Here is a 10,586-nt window from a genome sequence, read left to right as displayed (position 1 = left end):
TCTTTATTCACCTACATTTTGGTGGGTTCCAGGCTGATTTCATAGCTTGGCTGATGTAGGCATGCATGTTATCTCCATTGCATGCTGACTTCAGTTCCTTCAGCTATACACTCAGGGATGTATAGCTGGAACATTCAAAAGTTCTGTTTATTATTTTTGAGTAAGTGCCGTGCTGACTCCCATAGTGGTTGGATTCCCACAAACACATATAGGTCCCTCCTCTTGTGTCAGCATCTGTTTTATTTGTTTTTGTTGAGAGTTATTCTGATTGGTGTGGGATAGGATCTCACCGGAAATGACTTGCATTTCCCTGATGGCTAAATGCAACAGTGAACCTTTTTTGCCCTGTGTGCTTATTGGTTATTGTGTTATTGTATTTCTTTTTATGAGAATGACCTCCTCACTTCAATTTTGTTTTGCTATTTCAAATATTTTAGTTCTTTTTAGTTTTTCAAGACTCTGTGTAGCTTTGTAGATCAGGCTGGTCTTGAACTCACAGAGATCCAACTGCCTCTGCCTCCCGAGTGCTGGGATTAAAGGCTTGCACACACACACACACACACACACACACACACGCACACACACTCATACACACACTCTCATACACACACACACACGCACACATTCACACATACACACACACACACACTCACACAACACACTTACATACACATATATGTCAGTAATTATGAAATTCGACCTTCAAGCTTATCTGTCGAAGGCGGTAAAGATTAAAAAGAAGGAAGTCATTGACCTCCAGAGTGACTTGACTGGACTGGGTACACACCAGGGATCAGAAAACAAGATCATGATCATCCTCAAGCATACCACATGTATAGCCTTCCAGTATTTTCTCTTTTCTTTACTAACTATCTCCCAACTCCTGCTTTTCCCCATACTACTGAAGAATAAACATTGAAGCAGTAGTTCCTGCTTACAATTTGAGTTGTGCCTGGCCAGAATCTTTTCTCTTTTCATGCCCCCCCACACACTCCTTTTTCCATTTTCCGGATGGTGGCAACATAGAGGCAAGCAGAGGAGTTTCAGTGACACAGAAAAGTCAAGACTAGTAGCACAAGACTTACCTTCACATAACTGAAAGGCTTTCTCTATTGCTCTGGACAGTATAACTCCAAATATGTACATTCCTGTTTATATAATTTAGGAATAAAAGGTTTGGAAGATGCATTGTGGTGTAAGAACTCAGTGAAATATTGTTGTCCCACTATTTGTAAGGGATATGAGGGAATCATAAGAAACCAATAATTAAAATTAAGGAAAAGCATTTATATCTATATACACATATACATACACATATACACAATACATATGTTGTAGAATATCATTTTAAGAAGTATTACATTTGTTTATGCTGTGGAACATTTGTTTAATGATGCAAAGATGTGTTGCATTCTTTTATGATGCATTTGTTTAACTCCGAGAAGCTGTGTTACTTTGCCTATCTAAAATACCTGATTGGTCTAATAAAGAGCTGAATGGCCAATAGCAAAGCAGAAGAAAGGATAGGCAGGGCTGTCAGGGAGAGAGGGTAAATAGGAAGAGAAATCTGGGAAGAGAAGGATCGGTGAATGAGAAAAGGAGGAGAGGAGGGCTCCAGGGACCAGCCTTTGGGAGAAGGAAAATTAGCTTCTCCCAGAGGTGAGCCTCCTTATTTGTCCAGTGCAGAGTGTTCATATACACAAGCAACAAAATAGACTTAGCAGGTTTTACTTATACATAGCTGCATTCACATATAAACTTGTATGTAATAATAATAATAATAATAAAGTAAAATAAAGAATGAGAGTGATAGCTGTGGCAGACATGTGAGGGGGTTGAGATATGAAAGGAAGAGGGACAGTGTTATAATTAAATTTCAACTAAAAACATTACAAATTACTATCTTGCTGTAGAGATGGCTAAGCAGTTAAGAGGACTGACTTCTTTTCCAGGGGACATAGGTTCAATTCCCAGCACCCATTTGGCAGCTCACAACTGTCTCTAACTCCAAGATCTGATACCCTCACACAGACTTACATGCAGGTAAAACACCAATACAAATAAAATAACTAAAAAAAATGCATCCAAAAAAAGAAAAGAAAATTCCTTTTAAAATTGCCATCTTAAAATATATTTAGTAATATAAAAATGTAAAAAAGCACATATAGTACTAGTATTAATTAGATGTCAAAATATACTAAACAATGGTGTTTGGAAATGTTTCATCTCTAATTGGTCCAGCCATCTGATCTACACATGGCAACAAAGAAAACTCATATCCAAAATGAAAATGCAACCTGGACTTGGTGTTGTACATCTATAAATTCCAGCACTCAAGAGGCTCAGGCAGGAGGATTTTCTCAAGTTCAAGGCTAACTTGTTTTGTGTTGTGAGTTTCAGGCCAGCCAGTGTTATAATATCCTGTCTCAAAGGCCTGACCAAAAAAAGTAGCAATAAAACAATGTGTTACAGCTACGTACTTACATACCTCATGCCTCACTGAGTATTTTTGAGACATGAAAATTTCCAATTTTTGGACGTGGAAACATATTGAGCATTTAAAACTATCTTCTAGCTATGTTGATGACTCCAAATAAGATCTGATAAATTGCTGGGTAGTGGTGGCTCACGCCTTTAATCCCAGTACTTCAGAGTCAGAGGCAGGTGAATTTCTGAGTTTGAGGACAGCCTGGTCTACAGAGTAATTTCCAGGACAACCAGGGCTGTTGCACATAAAAACCCTGACTCAAAAAAAGATCTGATAAATTACTTGGCAACAAATAAATATAAAAGCTAGCTATGTATTTTTGGAATTTCCTTTTTAATAACCAGATTAATCTATAGGCATGGTGCTTTTCTCTTCATTTTTACTTAGTTATTAAAATCACTAGTGTCAAGCAGCTAGACTCAACTTTGTTATGAATGATCTTTTTATGCAGACACTCATAATGAACACAATGGTGACTTCTATGTATGTCTTCATCAGCTGAAGCCTTCTAGAGAGCCTTTTCTGTGATGCAAGACTAATATTCAGTGAAGCTCACTGTTGAAAGCTACCACTGTTCAGTTTGTATAAAAAAATCATAGAACAAAACTATTTATACAATGTTCACATTGCACTGGATATAATAAATAATTGAGAGATAGTTCAAAGTCTACAGGAGGATGTCCTTAGGCTTCATGCAAGTACCATACTGCTTCATTTAGGGGACCTGGACATCCACAGATTTTGGTATCCTAAGAGTGATATAATGATAATTGAGATTTTTAACCTTAAGTATTTAATATCAGTCAGGTATAGTGACATTCGAAATCCAGGTGTTTGCAAGGCTGAGGCAGAGTCACAATTTGAGGTCAGCTTGCACTACACAGTAAGTTCAAAACCAGCCTAGAATATATAGTGAGACTTTGTCTCAAAAAGTAGGAATGTGTTGAATATCTTCAGAGTTTTAAGTATTAAAGGAAGTGTGCTCACTCCAGTTCTGGTCCCTCATGTGTTCCAGCTCTGTTGCTATTCACTATATTGAATCAACTCAGTGGAAGTCTACATCTCCCCTGAGTATGGACATCGCCAATCTCCACTCATTTTGAAGCTGCCATAGTCTTTGCAAGGGAACTGTATCAGTCTCCATTGTTTTGCAGTTTAGTGTTTGTCACCAATGACTTTACTGCTAAATTGCCTTGTTTGTCCTCCTGTATCAGCCGCTGGTTGCCATATTTAGAACAATTTCTCAGAGACTGAAGCAAAAATATGGAATCATGGCCCATAAAATTCAAGCAAGCTGCAATACCTCTGAGGAAAATGAGGAGAGTGGATTTGACTAGTAAGGAACAATCAGAATTCATTTTGTCTTCAGGTTCATGATCACTTCAAGTCAGTCTGTAGGTGAAGTCTTCCTGTCCCGACCACCTGTTTCCAGATAACAGACAGAGGCTTAATATTACTCATAAATTCTCAGTCAATAGCTCAGGCTTATTACTAGCTAACTCTTACACATAAATTAATCCATATTTCTTGTCTATGCTTTGCCACATTGCTCATGGCTTGTTATATCATTTTCTACACATCCTGCTTCCTCCACGACTGGCTGAGAATGGCTGGCACCTCTCCCCCCGACTCCACCCTTTCTTATCCCAGTATCCTCAGTTTGATTGTCCCACCTAATTTTATCCTACCTTGGTATATAGGTCAATCAGCTTCTTTATTAACCAATGAGAGTAATACATATTCACAGTGTACAGCATCAGTCCTTAAAACACCTTAAATCCAAATAAAGTGTAATATATTTGAGTAGTCTCTATAAGCCTCATTCATAACATGAGAAAATGCAAACACAGAGGTAGTCAAAAGTATCTGCTGTGTGAGTGTATATGTATGTGTGTATGCATATGTCTGTGTATGTTTGTATGTCTGTGTGTCTATATATGTGTGTATTTGTGTGTGTGTGGTATATGTGTGCATACATGGTTGTGTATGTGTATGCCCACGGAACCCAAAAGTCAATGTCAGATATATATTCCAAAGTCACTCGCTACAGGGTCATAATGAACCTGGAGTGGGGCTCAGCAAGCCCCAGATTACTACCCGGCTCTGGTTTCATAGCACTGGAAGTACTGGCTTGTAGCACATGGCTCTGGACATCTGAACTCAGATCCTCAGGCTTGTGTGAAAAGCACTTAATTGACTCAGCCATCTCCCCAGCTCTTTTTGTTTGTTTATTTATTTATTTTTGCATTTTAGTTTTTCAGTGACTTTTCCCTCAGATATCTGGAACACATTTGTTGTGTTCCATCACACATGATAGATATACAAATGTGTATATCATATGTATAGATCGATCAACCTGCTTTTAGGAGATTAAAGAAGCTACATAGAGCACACTATCTAAATATACTAACCTACATCACACCTCCATACTCAGACTATGCATATTCTTAGTTGCCTTTCTTTTCTCTATACCCACTTGAGAATACATACAAAGTAAATATAAAGGAATAAAAATATGTTTTTGTTATTTCTTTCCTTAAAAGAAATTCTTAGGCTGGAGAGATGGCTCAGCACTTAAGAGCATTGTCTGCCCTTCCAGAGGTCCTGAGTTCAGTTCCCAGCATCTACTTGGTGGTTCACAACCATCTATAAATAAATATGATACCCCCCTTATGTCATGCTATACATGCAAATAGAGTACATAAATATATTTATGTACATAAACACATAAATATGATAAATATTTTTTGTTTTTCAAGACAGTGCTCCTCTGTGTAACCTTGGCTGTCCTGTAACTAACTCTGTAGACCAGGCCTCCTGAGTGCTGGGATTAGAAGTGTGCATCACCACCAATCGGCAAATAAAATAAATCTTTAAAAGAGAAGCTCTTGTATGTGAAGTTGGGAGAGGAGGTGGCAAGGAAGAGTTGGAGGGAAATAGGAAGTTCACATGATTAAAGTGTGTGCGTGTATCTAAGTCTCAAAGAATGAAGAATAATAAAAATCTGTTTAAAAAAGAAACTCTTGTGAGGGTGAAATGCAAATCTTGACTCCTTATATCAGATATGTCCCTGTCACAGCTCGCAATTTAACAATCTCGTCAACTGTGGTAGTTCTTCCTGTGCAATACATTATTCCACTCCTTTATCACTGAGAACAGGAAGCTTGCCATCTCAGCGTCACTATGAGTCAAGAATCCAGGATTCATTTTCCCCCCTCCACACACACACCTTGGGTTATCTTCCTTGAGATCAAAGCCTCCAGTGCTCTGCTTGGTGGAGGATTACTTCAGAGTGTCTCAGGTGGGAGTTGGTGGGATTCCATTCCTTATGGGCTGTTGCACTGAGGGATTAGATTTTTCACTGGCTGCTTGATTAGGGCTTGCCCTCAGTCCCTTGTCTGAGGGGACAGCCCCTAGCGTTGTGATTGCATTAATCCCTCAGCTATTCAGCCAGAAAGAATGTGTAGGATGGAAGCCACTGGACTTTTTTTGTAACCCAATTTCACAAGTGACCCATCATTTTTGCTGTATTCCATTGATAAGAATGAGTTCTTATTTCCAGTTCACACACAAAGAGAGGAGGCTACCAGGAGTCAGTCAAGAACTCCAGGAATGACACCAGTCATCTTAAATGATGCCTGTGACATTGTTCCATCAGGAAATTTCATTGAGAAAGGTGTTTATGACCATCTTGTAGCATGCTCCCCCTTCTCCCAAATGACTCCAGGCTATTGACTAATCCTATAACCATAGCTACTTGCCTAGCTGTAAATTCCCCGTCATAGCATCATATAACATTTTATCATCATGTCCTCACAGATCACAGAAGACACTTGTCAAATATGTTTTAAAATTCGTCTCATTTTGCTTCATCGGGTGGGTGAAGTCAATTTAAGCAAAGCCCCAAAGACAATCTTGAAGAGTGAAATGTGACATAGCAACGTTATATATTAAATGATGCCCTAAATAGAGGTGGGAGCACCATATCTTCATGACAGATGACTTTGGGGTTGACTGCATTGCATTGCAGTCCCCCGCCCATTTCAGTTATGTTCTCATAGAAAAGTTTATGTTTTCTTGTAGAAAATGGATGCATTGGTCTTTATATTGTTATGATATATCACAATCAGGTTGATACAAGGATATTTCAAAGTGAGAGAATGCTACTTATTACCAACTATCATCTAAATAGCACCTATGCACCTCTGTGATATTCCTAAAACACAGCATTCAAATTGGAGCTGCTGAGAAACTTGCCATCATGTCAAGGAATGTCTCACTCAAACTTCAATGCCGCTGAGAGCCCAAGTTATTTCCCAACTCTTTCCCTATTAAGTAATATAATGCTTGTCACCTTTGTGTATATAGAATAGACTCCAGGCTGTTTTCAACAACCTCCTATGGATGCTCTTGGTACTTCCTATGGACTTTGGGAAGTGAGCATGTGAATAATGGACAGTAACCCCGTTCCACTGGCCAATCAACCAATACTAGATGAAGCAAAACTTCAAAGTCCTATAGTCCAAATCCAGATGCTTTCTTTCAAAACAGTTGTGTGTGTAATATTTATACAGTTGAAAACTGCCAAGGGAACATTTTCTAAGGCATGTTTGAATGAGTCACTAATTAGTTTGTTTTTTTTTTTTTTTTTTTTTTTTTTAATGAGAAGCCACTAGATGGCAACATTTTAAAAATTAAGTGACTGGTTTTCTATGAGTGATTTATTTATCTTCATTGGCTAAACTAGCATTGCTTTACTTATAGGTAATTTTTTTTCAGCTCTGTTGAGACGGTTAAGTGGTACCAAGCCTGGGTGCTGTTTCAGCTTGCTTCTCTCTGACTTTAGTTTGAGGTTGCAGATGAGTTTCTATGAAACTTGCAGTTTCTTCCTGGAGATCTTCCACATGCCACAGTTCTGCTACAAAGTACTTCTTGTCCTCTTAATATCAAGCATGGCAAACACTTTAACAGCATTTTTCAGAAATATGTTGTCATGACAAGCTTTAGGAATTACAAATAAAATTCATATTGCCTGGAATGTGCCACTCCTTCCCGGTATGCACTGACTCCAGTATGTGCTGGGAGTCCCAACTTTTATATACATCCTTTGGCTCTTTGGCATCTCCTGGGCTAATGTTGGCAGTTGGAATCTTAACTGCCCCATCTTTATATTACATATATGGTCCCTTTGAGCCTTTACCATATGGCACATGCCTAGTGATATGTGTCTAATATAAGTTGCTCTTTGGGGCACTTCAAAGCAATATTTTTTAAAAAATGACACATACAACCTTCTCTACAGCCCTCTCCAGTCGCAGTCTACAGTTCATAGCATTGTGTCTGACACCACAGTTTCTCAATGCCTGGGTAGAAAATGACATGGTCTATCTGTTTACCTGACCCTTTACAAAGGCATTTGACATCCTTTTGCTCAATGCTTTAAAAGTCTCTTGCTTCTGCCTTGTGCCTATGTGAGGGTTTCTATAGAAGTTTTAAAGATAGTTATTGTGAATTAGAAGGTGTACAATTTTAAACACGGATGACAACTGCCATTCAGTCTGGATGCTCATTAACTAGTTTGACTACCTCTGGAGCCATAAGCCAAAATAAACGTTACATGGTGTTTTATCATAGCAGCAGAAAAGTAACTAATATGGGAGAGAATACAAGCAAACCAACACCTTGATAACAACTGATGACACTCTAAGTGAACTTGCAGTGAAAACTTGTACAGGCTTGTGATGAATGGAAACTGTGAGTCCTACTATAACCTTTTCTAAGCAGCAGTTTGTCTGCAGAGGACATTGAGAAGAACAAGTCTGCCGTCTATCACCATCCTCCTATATTATAATCTCAAGATGGATATCACATCATCTTCGTCAACGTTGGTTGATTTGAAATAAGTCATAGATTCTAATGACACATATGGAAAGATTATAAAATAATATGAGGGGAGATTATGAGGGCCATGCAGGACCTAAACATGTCCCAGGTGATCCAACATCCAAAACAGCTGGGACAAGGCAGTCCCAAGACAGCACCCTCTACCAGCAGGAAGTAGTTTAGAAAGAACGACACCCAAATTCCCAAATATTATTTATAAATGTTTTTCATCTAAATGGGGTTGGTTATAAATGGTTAATGATCACAACCAACCTCTTTTTAAAGGTAAAAAGGGGGATTATGGTATAAAAATGTATACTTTGTTTTGAAATGGATTTTCATTTATTGATACAAATTTAAGGTTGATTTTGTGATATGTATATTTCTCCTCTTGTTTAGGTATTGTGTTTACATATCTCATTTAGAAATGTAATGTATAATTTAGTACAGATTTTAGATAGTTATCTATAACAGTCAAAACTTATAGTTAAGTTAGTTAGGATTTCTAGATATACAGAGATGTATTTGAGATGAATAGGTATAATTCAAACCTTTCAAAGACTTACAGAATATGGCATTTAAAATGGTTTAGAATTTTTCTTGACAGTGAGACATAAACTCGTTGTGGAGTTTACTTCCAGTATGGCAAAACTAGCCATTTGGACAAGATACTTCTCTTGTCTGGACTGTTGGACTTTATGCTGTATAAACTGGACATTCAGGACCCACAGAAAAATGACTGAAGAAACAAAATGAACAGTGCTACAGGGTTCCTGCTTCATGGAAGAATCTGCCAGACATTCTGCAGGACACAGGAAAAAAGTGACTGACTAACTGCTAATATAGGTGGACAATTTAAATTTTCCTGCCAGAGTCTGTCAGACACCCTATGGCCTATAGGCTGAAGATGGAACATTACAGAAGAACTTCAGGTGACTGACTAGAGAGTGAGAGGTCTCTATCATTTCTAGAGTTATATATTATCCTTCTGTGGTCTTTGATGGAGTTGAAGACAGATAGTTATGGTTATAGTTTTCCTTAGCTAGGATTAAAGATAAATTACATATAGGACTTTAGACTCACAAAGAAATCTTGCTAAGTGTTAATGGACTAAATATTGTTAACTATGGTTCTTATTTGATAACTGTTTTGCTATATATTTTGCTATGTTAAGGTTAAAACCCTTCTTTCTATTTTAGACAGAAAAGAGATAATCAGAGATGTCATTCTGTAAATATGTTTCTATTATTGGTTAATGAATAAGCACTGTTGGCCAATAAGAAAGCAAGATATGCGGGTCTAGGAGACAAGGAGGTTTCTGGAACAGAGAGGAGATTCAACATGGAGGACAGAGAAAGCAGAACTCTAGTCCCTCTCTCTGAGCCTTCACCTAATAGCTGATGGAAGCAGAAGCAGATACCCACAAGTAAACATTCCTAGAATCCAGCTGCAGACAGGAAGGAGTGATGAGCAAAGGGGTCAAGACCAAGCTAGAGAAACCCACAGAAACTGCTCACCTAAACAAGGGGAGTTCATGGACTCCAGCCTGATAGCTGGGAAACCAGCATAGGATTATCCAGACCCCCTGAATGTGGGTGTTAGTTGGGAGGACTAGGAAGTCTATGGGGCCTCTAGAAATGAATCAGTATTTATCCCTAGTACATGAATGGACTTTGGGAGCCCATTCCACATAGAGGAATACTCTCTCAGCCTAGACACACAGGGGAGGGGTCTAGGCCATGCTCCAAATTTTATGACAGACTTTGAAGACTCCCCATGGAAGGCCTCACTCTCCCTGGGGAGCAGGAAGGGGATAGGATGGGGATTGGTGGGGGAAACAGGGGAGGACAGGAGGGTGCGGTTACTTGTATTGACATGTAAAACAAGCTTGTTCCAAATTTAAATAAAAAACATTAAAAAAAAAAAAACTATAAACTGGAGTATGTCAAGTAAGGCCCATGGAGCCAGAAAGGGTGGAGGGTTTTTCTGCCAGACATGCTTTTTCTAGCATTACCATTTCCTGGAATTTCTAAGCATCTTATTCATAGTCATTATATCCTACAAAGCTTTGTCTCTAAGAATTGACTTTATAATTGATTCCATAATCACTTACCCATGGAGTTTCAGGTTGCTCTACTGAGGACTAACACATTGCCAAGAGGGAACCCTTATCTTGGGAGATCAGGGTGTTATCGTTCCTAATAGATTTTGTGGT

The sequence above is a fragment of the Phodopus roborovskii genome, unplaced genomic scaffold (genome assembly GCF_943737965.1).
Source record: "Phodopus roborovskii unplaced genomic scaffold, PHOROB, whole genome shotgun sequence".
Classification (NCBI taxonomy): domain Eukaryota; kingdom Metazoa; phylum Chordata; class Mammalia; order Rodentia; family Cricetidae; genus Phodopus; species Phodopus roborovskii.
The sequence above is the reverse complement of the archived record's forward strand: the minus strand, read 5'-3'. Positions refer to the sequence as shown.